Genomic DNA, 15,102 nt, shown 5'->3' with positions numbered 1-15,102 from the left:
TAAAGGAGGGAGTAATTGTGGAGGCATGAGCTACCCTGCTCAACCTACTTTTTCCACCACTTTTGTGGGTCTTTTACTTCTTCTTGATAATGTGCTTTATATTACCACATATAGCTCAAGGGTTAGAGCTTGTTCTTTATGATGTAGCATTTATATTACCCCTTAACATGAGACAATTCATTTCTCATAAGGGTTGGGACATGTCAGGGTTCCTTTTGATGTGAAGGAGCATCATGTCCTCAGGAATAGGGTGATGCCAATGAGGGTAGAGCTCATGCTAGGCTTTTGCCCACACGCTAACTTATGTCCCGGACCATCTTTTGCATTTTGATTCTCTTCTTCTTCTTTTGTTGTGACCATGATATTCTTTTCCATTATTTTAGTTGCATCAACCTTCATCTCTAGGGAAATAATCTTCCAACCCTACTCAAGGGTGTGGACATGTGGGTGCCAAATCCCAAAGAGCCAATGACAAGTTAGACCTAGAGAATGGATGTGGTATATAGGTCTTGTAATGTGTGATGGAAAGTGTCAAGTATGGTATAACAGATAATGAACATGCTATCTCAATCCAGGTTTTCCTAGTAGTGCCCCTCCTATAACCCTAAGTCCTTGAGAGAGGTCCCATTGGACTAGGGCTAATGATTAACCCTCTTGGTAAGGTGAGAGAACAAATTTACAATCAAGATCAATAAATCTTCCAAATTACCCTTTTATCCCTACTAAATGCCCAAAATAGACAAGCATAAGCACTCAATTGCAAATTGATCAAAGTACCTTTTGGATAGTAGCCCATCTTCATCCAAGTGGTAATGCCAGATGGTGAGAGGTATATGGTTGATGCAAATGGTGGAGGCACATGGCATATCATCATCAAATAGTGGTTGTCAAGGGCTGCTGGCTGGCTAGCTATCCAGTTGGCTATCAAATGTAGGAGAAAAATCTCCTCCTATGGGGTTACACATTTTGGTGGGTAATAAGGCCATTATTGAGAAGGCTCCTCATCACTCTTCAAAGGTTTAAATTTGTTTTGTATACTTTTGGAAAGTGTTTGACACAATTCTGAGGCATTGTTTCAAAGAGTGCAACATTGGCATATCTAAGACCCTACTTTAAGCCATCACGAGACCGTACGAGTCAGTTTTGGGATGCATCAAGCTGGCACATGGCCTTTCTGACTTCGTCCAAAGTACCATTGGGATAAAACAAGAATCCCCCCTCTCACCAACCCTCTTTGGGATCTATATTGATAAGCAAGAGTCATTTCTTAATGAGCATATCTAGTAGGGTGATCATTGTCTTCTACATCAGATGTTGATTTCCCTAATCCTATTCATTGATGACTTGGTCTTGTTGGCCTCTACTCCAAAGGGCTTGCATAAACAAATCAACGTACTGGTAAGTTTATGTGACCTTCGATAGTTAATGTTCAAACTAGGTAAAACCAAAGTTTTGATCTTTAATGCATTAAAGCGCTCTCTTATAGATTCACATTTCTATTACCTAGGGACAACGATATAGATCCCACATCTTACACTTACCTGGGTATATAATTCACAAGGTCTCATTTTGGTTTACAACAAAACCTCCAGCCTTGACTCAGTATAGGGTATGGTTCATTGGCCCTCATTGAGAGATAATGCTTCTAGCAGCAATTTCAGGACATCTCAACCAAACTCTATCTTCTCATGCACATCATCCGATGTAAGTGGACAATTCCAAACCTATCATTCAGACAAAGTTTGGTGTCCACCCTTTCCGCCACAAGGTCATTTTCCACTTGGTTTCTTTCCTTCATAGAGTTCAATCTCTCATAGGCTCTTCCACTAGGCAAGTGAGGTATCCCTACCTTGCTCTCTGCTCCTCAAAGGATCTTGCTTTAGATCCTTCCTCAAGTCGAGCATGAGGTTGTTCTCAAAGATGTCTCAATTTCTTCAAATGATTACTATCTCCACTGAGAGCCTTCCCCATTCGAGTTCTCCCCTGATGCAACATGCCATCTCTTGCCAAATAGATAGGTATAAAACCAGGCTATCAAAGAGGATATCTAAAAATTGTACATTCAAGTCACTAGGATCTCACCTCCAACAAGCCTGAGTTTGAAGTTATCTCTCTACCTAGAACACTTTTTGGAGTTGCATGATGTCATCTTCACCACCCCCCTTATACGCGTGAGCATTGGATGCACTTGCTCAAGATGCATTTGGGACAACTTTACGTTGGCTCCCATCAATTCTGAATAGAAACAGATCACCATATACCACAATCTAATAGGATCTACTAGGTGTGCCACCTTCAAGATTCAAAGACAGAGATGTTGATTTTTGGGTAGCATCAGATGAGCTCTAGCTCCGAAATTTTGTGGAGGGGCTAGAACACATGAGATCTCCAATACCCGAAATCATTTGGAGAAATTCCACCTGGATTGTATTTTATTAAAATAATTAATATTTTTAATGGGGCTCCTAAGTCTAAACTTAGGAAAATTAAAATATTAATGGGTATTAATGAAAATATGGATGAGAAGCTTCTAAGAGATGAGGATCAAGTCTAATTTAATCTTAGCCATTGATTAGAAAATTAATCTCAATCGTTGATTTCTTAATAGGAAAAGTATAAATGGAGGCTTGGGGTCAGTTGGAGAACACACACACAGAGATTGAGGAAATCGTTTTTCTGAGGTGAGAAGTTCTCAGGAAGGAAACTGATTGGGGAGATCTTACAGCTGAGGGGCAGTGATAGTTTGGGAATACAGACAAAGAGGAAGAGAGAAGCTTGTGGAGGAAGCGCAATGGCCGGGAGAGCTAACACTGAGCCAATCTAGTCCCACACAGCCTTGACGCAGAGCCAAGACGACCAGTGCAGAGGAAGAGTTGCCTTCCACGCAAGAAGCTAGGGAGCTGTCGAAAACTACCAGAACAGTCGGGAAAGCTGACACAGAGCCTCAGAGAGCTCCACGCAGTTACTACGAAGGGGAAATGCAGTTGTAGCCAGGGCCAACTAGTTTTGTTGCTGGATCAGTCGGATTTTGCTGGGTGAAGTGAGGTAAAACTCACTCAGGTTCTCTGCCGTTGTATTTCTCTGTCACTGGTTTGTCGAGAGGGCAACAAGAATTTGTATTCAGAACTTATGCTTAATAATAGAAAACCCTCAGAGCTGTTACACTGGTTTTCCCGCATTAGGGTTTTCCAGGGATGTTTAGTCCAAAAATAAGTGTCCTTTGAATGTTTGTCTCATTTATTTTTCAGTACTTGATCTGTATAGTGGTGTAGGTTGCAGTGTATTTACATTAATATTTTTTGAATATTTTTGAAAATAACTTGTTAAATGAAGAATACAAGTAGGTAATGTAAATCATTTTTTTGCAGTAGGATTTCTGGTTTGTTAGATTTAGAAATTTTCACATGGTATAAGAGGGATTGCACATCAAGGAGGACTGAAGCCATCAACAAAAGGACAGAGGAGAATCTGTGCTGAAGACAGCTGTCCCAAGAGACAATGCAGTTTTTTAGCTAAGAAAGTGAAGGAGGGGTGATGCAGTAACCAAGGGAGGCTCACACAGAGCCTACGTCAGCCTGTTTGTGTGACGTTGTAGCTACAGAGGGCGGTGCAATGATTGTTGGGCCAGTGTAGAGACTGCTGAGTCTCTGTTTTCTAGTTGTCGGGGCTAGAGGTGCAGCGAAGACTTCATCTGGAATTGCTGGTGGGGTGCTGATTCTGTTGGTGCAGAAAAGTACCTATTGGGGCAGAAGCAAAGTAGAAGGAATCAGTTCCTCAGAAGATTTTTTGCCAAGAAATCTAGATCCAATGTTCAATAGCAATAAATAGAGATCAGAGAGGGTTGGTTCGACAGTTGTTGGTAGAAGGATTTCCATGAAGGAAATCGAACTTCAGAGGAAGCTTGTTGCTTAGAGGATTTCTAGCGCCAAATAAATCCAAATCCGAGTTTTGTTGGGGTAGCAGCGAAAGAGGGAGAAGAGAACCAGTATGACACTCATTTGAGCAGAGATTGAAATTAATGGACAGAGGGATCAGGACATGTTGGATGGAGCATCCAACTTTGTCATCTAGAAGGCCAGAATCCTGGCAGTTTTGGACAAAAATTGCATCAAGGATTATGCCTTGAAGACAATTGTTGTTCCGATTGATGTTGATCCTCTCAAGAAGTACGAGGAGGCTCAGGCAAAAGCGAAGTACATGATCTTGGAGAGAGTCAAGGATCATGTGATCCCACATACTGCTGAGAAGGACACAACAAGGGAAATGTGGGAGGTCTTCACCACTTTGTACGAGGGAACTTCCGTTCAACGGAAAATGTTGTTTGAGAGTCAACTGAGATAGTATCAAATGCAGAAGGTAGAAGAAATCTATCCATTCCTTCTTAGGTTGCAAGGGATTCGAGACCAGCTAACTTCCGTAGGGTCTACACCAGATCTTGAATTCATGGTCAAGACTGCCCTGAATGCAGTAAGTAAAGACTGGGAAACCTTTGTCTAGAGCATTTTGGGCAGGGCTTCTCTCCCTAGTTGGGAGGAGACGTGGGTATCTCTTCGACAGGAAGAGATCAAACGGTTGACCAAGGCGGGAAGTAGCAGCAAAGGGATCAGAGCCAAGGAGGAAGAGGAGGATGCGGTTCTCACATCAGTGGGATAGCAAGGGTAGCAGAAGAGGAAAAGGAAAGGTATATCCAAATTTAGATGCTTCAAATGTGGAGAACTGGGTCATTTCACCACTCAATGCCCTCGGAAGAACGGCAAGGAAGAGAAGTGTAACTCAAAGGCTACTCCAATGAAAGTTGACAAAGAGGACGATGATGATTATTGCGCCATGAGTGCTCATGCACCTCTAAAGAAGAGGTGGGGTGATATTGATCTGTAGTCGCGAGGACTACATGAAAAAAGGTAGGATCCTTACATACGGCTATAGAAGCCCTTAATGACAGTAGCAAAATGACGGGAGTCAGTTGGTGCGAGGGACGATGGAGTGACAATGGCAAAGCTAGAGTGCCAAAGTCTAAAGTTGCGCAGTAGAATGTTTAGTAGTGCGGGAGGCACATAGTAGATACAACAATAGCGCAGTAGCATCAAAGGGTCAGCGCAGATTAGCAACAAAGGTAGCTTCATCATCACAAGGTATCCAGACTAACCAACATGTCAGCTTTTGGGTGACTTTTTCAGTTGATTACTTCTCAGCAACTAAGTTACAGTGTAGTAGTTAGCAGTGGCAGCACTATGGGCAGCATGATGCAGCATATTGAGAGGGAGTTGCAGTACAGATGTAGCAGTGACAGTGGCAGTGTCATGGGCAGCAGTATAGGTTGTAGCAACACAATGGATGAGGGGCAGCAGGCTGAACATCAGCAACGCAGAGGACCGATGTCGTGGATCAGTGTGATACTTCTGCTAGGAAGTATTGCTAGAGCACATTCCTCGCTAAGAGGGAGTGTTGATTTTTGGGTAGCATTGGATGTGCTCTAGCTTCGAAATTTTGTGGAGGGGCTAGAACACATGAGATCTCCAAGATCCAGAAAACGTTTGGAGAAATTCTGCCTGGATTGTATTTTATTAAAATAATTAATACTTTTAATGGGGTTCCTAAGTCTAAACTTAGGAAAATTAAATATTAAAGGGTATTAATGAAAATATGGGTGAGAAGCTTCTAAGAGACGAGGATCAAGTCTAATTTAATCTTAACCATTAATTAGAGACTTAATCTCGGTCGTTGATTTGTTAACATGAAAAGTATAAATGGAGGCTTGGGATCAGTTGGAGAACACACACACACATATTGAGAAAATCGTTTTTCTGAGGTGAGAAGTTCTCAGGAAGGAAATTGATTGGGGAGATCTTACAGCTGAGGGGTAGTGATAGTTCGGGAATATAAACAAAGAGGCAGAGAGAAGCTTGTGGAGGCAGGGCAGTAGCCGGGAGAGCTGACGCTAGGCCAATCTGGGCCCATGCAGCCTTGACGCAGAGCAAGGAGAGCCAGCATAGAGGAAGAGTTGCCTTCCACACAAAAAATCGGGGAGCTGCCAGAACAACCGGGAAAGCTGACACAGTGGGCAGAAGTGCTAACGCAGAGCCTCAGAGAGCTCCATGCAGGCCCACGCAGTTACTGCAAAGGGGTAGCGTAGTTGTAGCCAGGGTTAGCTAGTTTTACTGTCGGATCAGCCAGATTCTGTTGGGTGAAGTGAGATAAAACTCACTCAGGTTCTTCGCCATTGTATTTCTCTGTCACTAGTTTGTCCGGAGGGCAACCAACATTTGTATTCAAAACTTCTGCTTAATAATAGAAAACCCTTAGAGTTGCTGCACCAATTTTCCCGCATGGGTTTTTCAAGGGACGTTTAGTCCAAAAATAAGTGTGTCCTTTACATGTTTGTCTCATTTATTTTTCAGTACTTGATCTATATAGTGGTGTAGGCTGCAATGTATTTACATTAATATTTTCTGAATATTTCTTAAAATAACTTGTTAAATGAAGAATACAAGTAGATAATGTAAATCAGTGTTCTGCAGTAGGATTTTTGGTTTGTTAGATTCAGAAATTTTCACAAGAGATGCACCTTAGTTTTTAGTGTCCCCTATACTATGATATTAGGACACTATCACAACCTCTCTAGGGATTCGAGAGGCTCCCTCTCTACTTTCTTCCTATACCAGAACCAAAGGTGCTTAGCCCTCTTTGTGTGGGAGATTTTCAGCCAAAAATCTTAGCTCTTGCACACCATGCTCCCCCACCCCCCACCTTGGATGAGAAAAACGATTACTTATACTTCCCGGTTGATCCATCAGAAGTTCCAAAGCGCACTAGACAAAATATGGTGAGACCCCGAGTTTCTCCTTAGCCTCCCCCTCTGGTAAACCACCCAATATTAGTAAGACAAGTTCGGAGATGCTAGTCCATGCACATAAGACCACACATCCTCAGAGCCTAAGAGAGATCAACTCTAGGAATATCTAGAGTAAAGCATGTGCCACCCATTAGACTACATCCCAAATCCAAAGGAGCAACCAAAGATCCATTCAAAGTTTCCTTCTTTTCACCTCGGATGTTAAGAGTATCCCTCACTCATACACCTCCCCAAAGAAAGTGCGATCGAGTTCCTCAATGGTCCAAAAGACTAGCGAACAGTGCCCAACTTGCCCCCTTGCCCTCAATATTAGATTCAACAGACCTTGAGATCATCAATCACATTGTCTAGTAAATTGTTTTACCTTTTTTATGTCTCGTCTAACTTTGGAGGGATTCTAAGCCTTTCAAGTTTTTTATTTTAGTATCAAACTAGTAATGCTGAAATAATATTTAGCAATGAGATAGTTGACTAAAATATCCATGAGAAGTATGGACCTTTCCAGATTAAAGACAAAATGGAGAACTTTTGTAATATGTCTTACATGAAAATCTATCAGGAGGTCGGAACCTGAGTTCCAATGTTCGTCATAGAGAATGGTTGTCCAAGTTATTTCAAAGGCCCACAATTTTTTTAAATATTGTACTATTTTCTCCATTGGGAGAGTTCTAATATAAACAATTTTTCAGCAAAGAAATAGTTTCTATTAGTACTGTGTACCAGATTTTATAAGTTACTACATATATTAATGACGTTACATCTGGACTAAGTTGCATGATACATGGAAATCGGTACAAGTTCGTGAAACAATTATGTCACTTAAACATGCCCCTCCAAATTTTGAAAATATGGTAGCTGAGAAGAAATAAAAAATAATAAAAAAAATTTCGAAATGTCACATGATCCTGCAAATTTAAATAAAATACTCCAGAAACACAAAAATTCATCGTTGTTTTCTTGTCATTATACATTTATTGAGGGTGCAACAGACCTTTAAAGAGATTTTGTGGACCTGAAACACTTCTCTTTGGGCTGAAATGCATGCTAGCCAGGCCAAACACACCAGAAATGTGGGCTTACATTTCTGGTCGCAATTTCAACTAATGAAACAACTCTAGAACATTTCCCAGTCATTTCAAGACTCTTTTTAGCATTTTCGTGGGGGGTGAATATATACCATTGTCACACTAAGTCACCTAGCTCATGTTCGAATTTAACAACATTGAACTTCAATCAAAATTCACCAAGCTAAAAAACAGTTCGATAAAATTCATGGAGAGTTTAGGCAAGTCTTTTGTAGGTTGGCAGTTGTGTTTGGGTTTAGCTCACATGGTTGGGACTCCAAAGAAATGTTATTCTCCCTAACCAAATTCAATTTCTGCATGTGACATTTTTAGGAGTATTTATTGTCTTGTTGAGCAAACCGTCAAGGACCTAAACATGTATATTCCTCATGTGACTATACAGATATTTCTAACTGAAAAGAAAAAAATTAATTAATTGCAGGTTCTGGGGAAGTTATCGCATTGGAGGGAAGAAGAAGGATCTTGAGCTAATCTGAAGGAAGAATGATCCTGCCCTAATTTGAAGGATCCACATAAGCTAATCTGAGACAAAGAAGGAACATGAGGAAGATCTGCAGAAGCTAAACCAAATCTACGAAAAGAATGGTCCTAACACAATCGGTAGACGCTAATCCTGATCTGTGCAAAGCACAATCCACAAAACTGCAGAGCTAAACCTAATCTAAGTAAATAATGGTCCACAATAATATATGAAGCTTTGTGTTTATAATTTGAAGATTTGCAACTAAACCTAATCTGTGCAAAGAGAGGATCTGCAGAGCCATAGGTGTGCTCGACGGAGGTAGTATTTTTTTCTGGCATGTTCCAGAGCGACTGTTTCAGAATAGCTTGAGAATTCCCATGGAGATTGGGACTTTAGCGGGGCTAAGGGCTCCAGCTTCAAGCGTCCCACTTCGAATATTCATGGTTTCTCTGAGTTCTTAGCGCATGCTTTTTTCGGAGCAGAAGGAGAGAGAGGCTTCTCATATAGCTATGATTCACAGGGTTTGCCGAACTAACCTTGAGGTTCGAGGTTCAAGTTCGGTGAACCTCAAAACAAAATTTAGATTCGTTTCAAGTTCGCCACAAGTTTGGTTCAACCTTGTTGCAGTCTAGCGGAAGGATAGGTACGAAATCCCGAAACCCTACTCTAGGTACAGAACCTTGAACATTACTTTCTGGTGGCCAATAGTTATTCCTTGGTCTTGCTTTTGTATCGTGTCGATCCTGGTTTAACGGAATTATATGTTTGAGAAAAATTTATGCCGCCAGTTGCGATTTGGAAAGAGAGGAGAGCCAAAGTGAATATCGATGCTAAATGTTGGTTAGAATTTGGTTGGCTCTATTGATTATATATGAATGAAACTTTGATGTCCACGAGATTAGTTATAGTCTAGGGGACTAATAGTTTCTCTGCTTTTTGCCTTTTACAATTCAATTTTCTTATTATTAAAATTAATGATGCACTGACCCAACCTTCTAACAGCCACCTCACTGAAAAGACAATGCCAAGGAATCGATGTTAACATATTGTTGTAATTGTCTCTAATGTCTTTGAAAGCGTCACATTCCAAAATGAAATGTTTTTTCGATTCCACTGCCCCAGAAGTGCAAAAAGTACACACCCGCTCTTCCCAAGCTTCTTTAGGTGTTTTCCACCGACCTGTTTCATACCTTAATCGATGTGAGTTAGTTCTTACTTGAGCAATAAGAATATTTACTCTCCATGGAATGCTAGCTCCAATGTACTCTTTTTGTTGGAGATCACATGTGGGGTTGAATTCTTGAACATAGTAGTTCTTCTTTCTACCCAACTCTTTTCCCCATCTATGCTTACGAAACTTCTCCATAACATAACTCTTCAAATCCTTGCTATTTGTGGGACATGCATCGATGTAAATATTCCATTTTTGCATCCATTTGTTGTTTTGTCTCATCTATGATTTCTTTCTTTCACTCATTCCTTCATTGAAGATAACTTTAGGTCATCTACCTTCTCCCATTTCCTCAATTCTTTGAAGATACCTTATGAGACACACCATAGCAATTACTTGGATGGAAGTTGCTCCTATTTCACTCAACATTATCTCATAAGAAACCTAACTTTTTATTTTAACTTGCTCATGATCAAGCGTTTTTGGATTTTCTCAATTTGCTTCCATTTTGAGACAGGAATGCCTCATGATCAAGTGTTTTTGGATTTTCTCAATTTGCTTCCATTTTGAGACAGGAATGTTGCTAGCCCACAATTCACACCCATATAATATCACTGGACAAACTAGGAGCCCAAAAAGCACTTTAACTGTTTTCCAATCCCATAACTCTGCCTCTCTACATCCGTTTTGAAGAGCATAAATGCTTTCCACCCTCCTAAAATTATATTCTTTCTGTTGTGCTCCCAATTAAGTTTGTTGTTGAAATCAATCCTGAGATACTTGTATTCATTTACTTCTTCAAGAATGTTGCCTTCAAAGAAGAACGTATGCTGGCTCTGCTTCTTTTTATTTGAGAAAATCATTATTTTGGTCTTGCTGGTATTGACTTGCATCCCCATTGCTTTACAAAAATGCTCAAGGGCATATAGGTGCATCTATAATCCCTGGGCCGATTTAGCAATCAATACAAGGTCATCAACATATAAAAGAAGCTTTATCACAAACTCCCCCAACCGAACACCATCCCCACCTTGCATATTTAGCCACTCTTCCAATTTATCAATATATAAACCAAAAAGAGTAGGGGATAAAGGGTAGCCTTGCTTGACTCCGATGTCACTTCTAAAGCTTTCTGAAATGCCTGCTGAAGTTCTAATTTTGACTTTCACCTCTTCATAAAGCCTATGGACAGCAACTCTATAATGCAAAGGAATTTCAAGTTCTTCCATTCTACTCCACAACTTATCTCTAGGGACTATGTCAAATGCCTTTTTGAAGTCAACAAAGCAGCATAATACTTCTTCTTTGCCCTCCCAAACCTTTTCAATAATGTGTCTCAACGTGATACCATGATCTACTGTAAAATGCTTCGGCCTAAAACCTACTTGCCCTTTTGCCCTCTTTTCTTTGACGTCCGCCCATTTACTGATTCTATTTTCCACCATGCTGCTAAAGAGCTTTGCAAACAAAGGATTGATCATAATGGTTCTATAGTTGGAAGGATTATTGACGTCTCCACTTTTAAAAAGTGTTATTGCTAGACTAGTTGTCCAATCTCTTAGGAATCCTTGCCGAATGACGTTGTTGAATATTTCCATGATGTGTGGTGCAAGAATGTTCATTCCCCACTTTAGATATTCTGCTTGAAGTTCAACCAAGTCCTTTGCCTTTCCTATTTTCAACTTCTTAATTCCTGTCTCTACTTCCTGTAATGTGAAAAGCTTTGTGGTTGTGTTGATCCTGGGAGGAGGCTCTTCCTCTTATTCTTTCTCATAGAGTTGTCTTGCATAGTCAAACCATTGATTGGCTGTAATATTATTTTCAATTTGCTTCTTCCTTCATTGAAGTTCCTACCAAAAACGCTTTGGGTTACTCTTGCCTAGATATATTAACTCTTCTCGCCTTGTTTGCATGAACACATCTTTTTCCTTTTTTTAAATTTGCTTATATAAATTTACATTAATCTTCTCCTTGCCTGCCTCTTTCAAGGTTTTCCTTGCCATTTTGCATTCCTCATCAAACCAAGCATTTACAGAAAAACAATTTGATTCAGATTTCCTATTTTTTGCTCTTTTGCACTTCTTAAGTGCACTCTGAATTATATTTGTTAACTCATGACTATTGAGGCTTTGGGAGCCACTCTTCCCTTTCTAAATTGATATCTCCAACATTGTTTTGAAAATAGTGCAATTTTCTTGTGTTAGAATAATTTTTCCCCTTGATATCGATCGTCGAAAACATTAGGTTTTCCTCCTATGTTGACTTTCTTCTAACCAAGATAGCTTTATATAAGTTGGGTTATGATCTGATTTTAAGTCCCACGTATGCTCTCCAATCTTAACTTCATCTATCCTTTCCATCAAGCTTTATGAACAAATAACGTAGTCAACAACACTTGCCCCATTGTATGTGTTGCAAGTGAACTTCCCAAACCTTTTCCATTTATCTAGACCATTGCAGATAATTAAGTTGAAAGCACCACACAACGTGAGCAACTCCTCTCCAAAATGATTGCTAACTTTGTCATCTTCTGAACATCTCAACCATTGGGGATTCTCCTCTTCAATGAGCTAGATAGGATTGTGATCCTCTTTGCAACAAAAAATACTAGTTTGTTGATTTGTTGTTCTAGCATTGAAATCTCCCACTAAAATAACTTCTCCCTGCTGAGAATATACAACAATATCTTGTTTTAAAGTTGCATATGGGTCTTTGCCATTTATCCCTTTATTTTTGTAAGTTTTTGACACTTGAGGTGCAAAATAGCATGCTGCAATTCTCATGTGGTTCTCATTCTCTGTTATTTTGAACCATAAATATTGTTTATTTGTATCTTCTTTCATAAACTATATGTGACGACCTTCTTCTTCTTTCACTAAAACTAGAATTCCTCCATACCCTCTGCCATTTTCTGTTGCCTCATTCCAAACTGCTAATTTCAAATAACCATCAAACATAGGAGTTCTACAACCATCATGTTCATGAGTTTTTGTGAGACAAGTTATGTCTCCACCTTTTGCAATAGGCCCTATCCCAAGTCCCCTCCTCCAAGGGTAACCTCTACAGTTCCAACAAACTAGACTTAGGTAGACCTGGGTAGGATTTGATTGCTACGCGGCTTGGCACACAAGACTCAAATTTGAGTCTTCACCCCTTTTCATCTATGTTGATCCTGTTGTTTTGCTCCCTATTATAGAGTTAATTGTTTTTTCTTTACTGCCAAATTGTTGCCCTTCTTTGTCATGAGGCCCAAACATTGCAATAACCACTTTTCCTTGTACAACTATGTTCTTTTCCCTTCGTTTCTTGTTGCTCTAATTTTCTCCACTTCTTCTCTTCTCTCCTCTTGTTGTTTGCTAGTTAAATCTTCATCTAAGAAGAAGTGTGAACCTTTCAAGAGTTTATTTTTGCTTGAGATAGTGTTTGTTGTGCACACTTGTCCTGATGACTTTTATGGGTCGAGGCCTCTCTTCACATATTTTTCCCACCCTTCTTGCTCGACACATTTGCCCTCTCCAATGTAATTTCTCTTTCAAAAAGTCTCTTGTCAAATTGAGAGTGATTTCATTCTTTCCATAATCAATTATTCCTCTTACAATAAGTTTGTTTCCCTATCATTTTTTTCTGTGTGTTCTCTTTCATGTGCTCTACCAACACTTACATCTTCCTTTTCCTCCATCCTTATGTAACCATTAGTGTCCTCAGCTCTAGTTTTAATTTCTTTTGTAATGTTTGTCATCTTGATCTCTTTTGCCTTTTTTCCGGAAATGACTACCTGCTGAGATATTTGTGTATCCACGTGAGTTGTTTTAGAAATTATCACTTCCTTGTTCGCTGCCATTGATTCTTTCATGGTTTGCCATGTTGTCTTCATGTTTTCCCATTCTTGCTTTCCTATCTCTAAAGCCTCTTGTAGCATTGTTACTTGCTCTTTTAGGATCCTATTACATTCCATTAAAGATCGATTTGCAAGTGTAATCTCTGAAATTTTGTAGTCCCTTTCGTGTTTTTTGGCTTCCAAAATTTCCAACATTGCCCTGGCCTTCATCAGTTCCTGGACATAGAGATTTGATGACCAAGTAAGAGGTGTGGATGTGGGACTGTAAATGGTTGACTCTTCTTTATTTTTTTTGCTCCTTTTTTTTTCCCTGAGACCGTTTTTTTTTGTTCTCATTTAAAGGGAGCAAGTCTGTGCTTTAAAATGCCCCCATATTGTTTTGCATTTACCCAAATCCACTTCCCTATTTTGTTTGTTGAAGCAATTTTGACTTGGCCTAAGTGATTTGTTACCACAAAATCTGAGATTTCCTTGCCATTGTTTTCCATTTTGGGATGAGGCTACTTGTAAAATAAACTCGAATTCCATTGCCACTCTCCAAACCTAACTTGAAAGTCTGAGTAAGCAGATTTCAAGCCCTTTACTCCACTAAGCTCACACATTCAACGGATAGAAATATAGTTTTCAACAGTTTTCTCAGATGCGGCATGCTCCGCAAACACTTTTACTTACTCCGCAGTTTTTTGCGAGATTACTTTATGTTTTACTAAAAGATAATCTCATCATCTAACTTCTGACCTTACTACACATTCTAAACCAATTTTGTGCCTTTTTAGCCGGTCAAGAACGGTATCTGCTAATAGAAAGAAGAAACAAAAGGAATGAGAATGGGGAAAAACCTTATGGACTGTAGAACGATGCTCCTGCCACGGAGTTGAACTCGCTCGAGTCGACCTCGGGGTGAATGACCGGAGCTGAAGAAACCTTTCAAGAACCTCTAATCGCTAATGAAGGCAAGGGAGGCCACTGATGTAGGCAAGGGTATCGCAGTGGTGAGAATCGGGGTCAAAATGCTTCCCTGTGAAGCCGACGTGGCTCGATCTCGGGTGTTTAGAGTCGCTTGTGTTATTATTATGAAGATTTGCGATCAGATGAAATGCTTCATTGCTTGTTGGCTTTCTTCACCTGATCAGAAGGGGGGTTTGCTTCCGCATTTACAATTTACATAAATTTGTTTCAGCTGTTGGCTATGGATCTAGTGCGTCACTCCGGATCTTACCATCGCGGCTGTGTTTTCTATGCCAAGTCAAAAAGACCATGTAACTCACTTTCGTCCTAGGCCGTAGCGGCTATGTTTTATATGCCCACCCCCAAACATGTCATGTAAGTCACGCTCGTCCTCATTTATAGTTTGGATCCATTTATTTAAATTCGAGAAAGGTAAATACTAAAAAATTATAATCTATTAAATATATATATATATATATATATATATATATATATATATATATATATATATATATCTATTCAAATATAACTTTTTAATCAAAGTAATAGCCTCAAGGGTTAGTTCAACTGGTCGAGTCTCCGTTGTTAAGTACCTCGCTAATTGAGAGGTATTTAGGGTCAATTCTCCTTGACATTGTTGGGGTTAGGCTCTGCTAATCTGGACGACAAGCTTTAAAAGATCCTCTTCAAGGTTAATCTACCCAAATTTTCCTATATTCAATTTAGATACGTAATATGTGTATG

At 39.7% G+C, this 15,102-nt stretch overlaps 1 pseudogene; it reads right to left on the bottom strand.

Moving 5' to 3' along the window:
* LOC149138984 (uncharacterized) overlaps positions 1 to 14,352 on the bottom strand; it is a 110,064-nt pseudogene extending 95,712 nt beyond the window's left edge.
* Positions 14,353 to 15,102: the final 750 nt, after the last annotated feature.

The sequence above is a fragment of the Pinus tabuliformis genome, chromosome X (assembly GCF_031772625.1).
Source record: "Pinus tabuliformis cultivar Carrire ecotype Pingquan chromosome X, CPIR1, whole genome shotgun sequence".
Lineage (NCBI taxonomy): Eukaryota > Viridiplantae > Streptophyta > Pinopsida > Pinales > Pinaceae > Pinus > Pinus tabuliformis.
The sequence above is the reverse complement of the archived record's forward strand: the minus strand, read 5'-3'. Positions and strand labels throughout refer to the sequence as shown.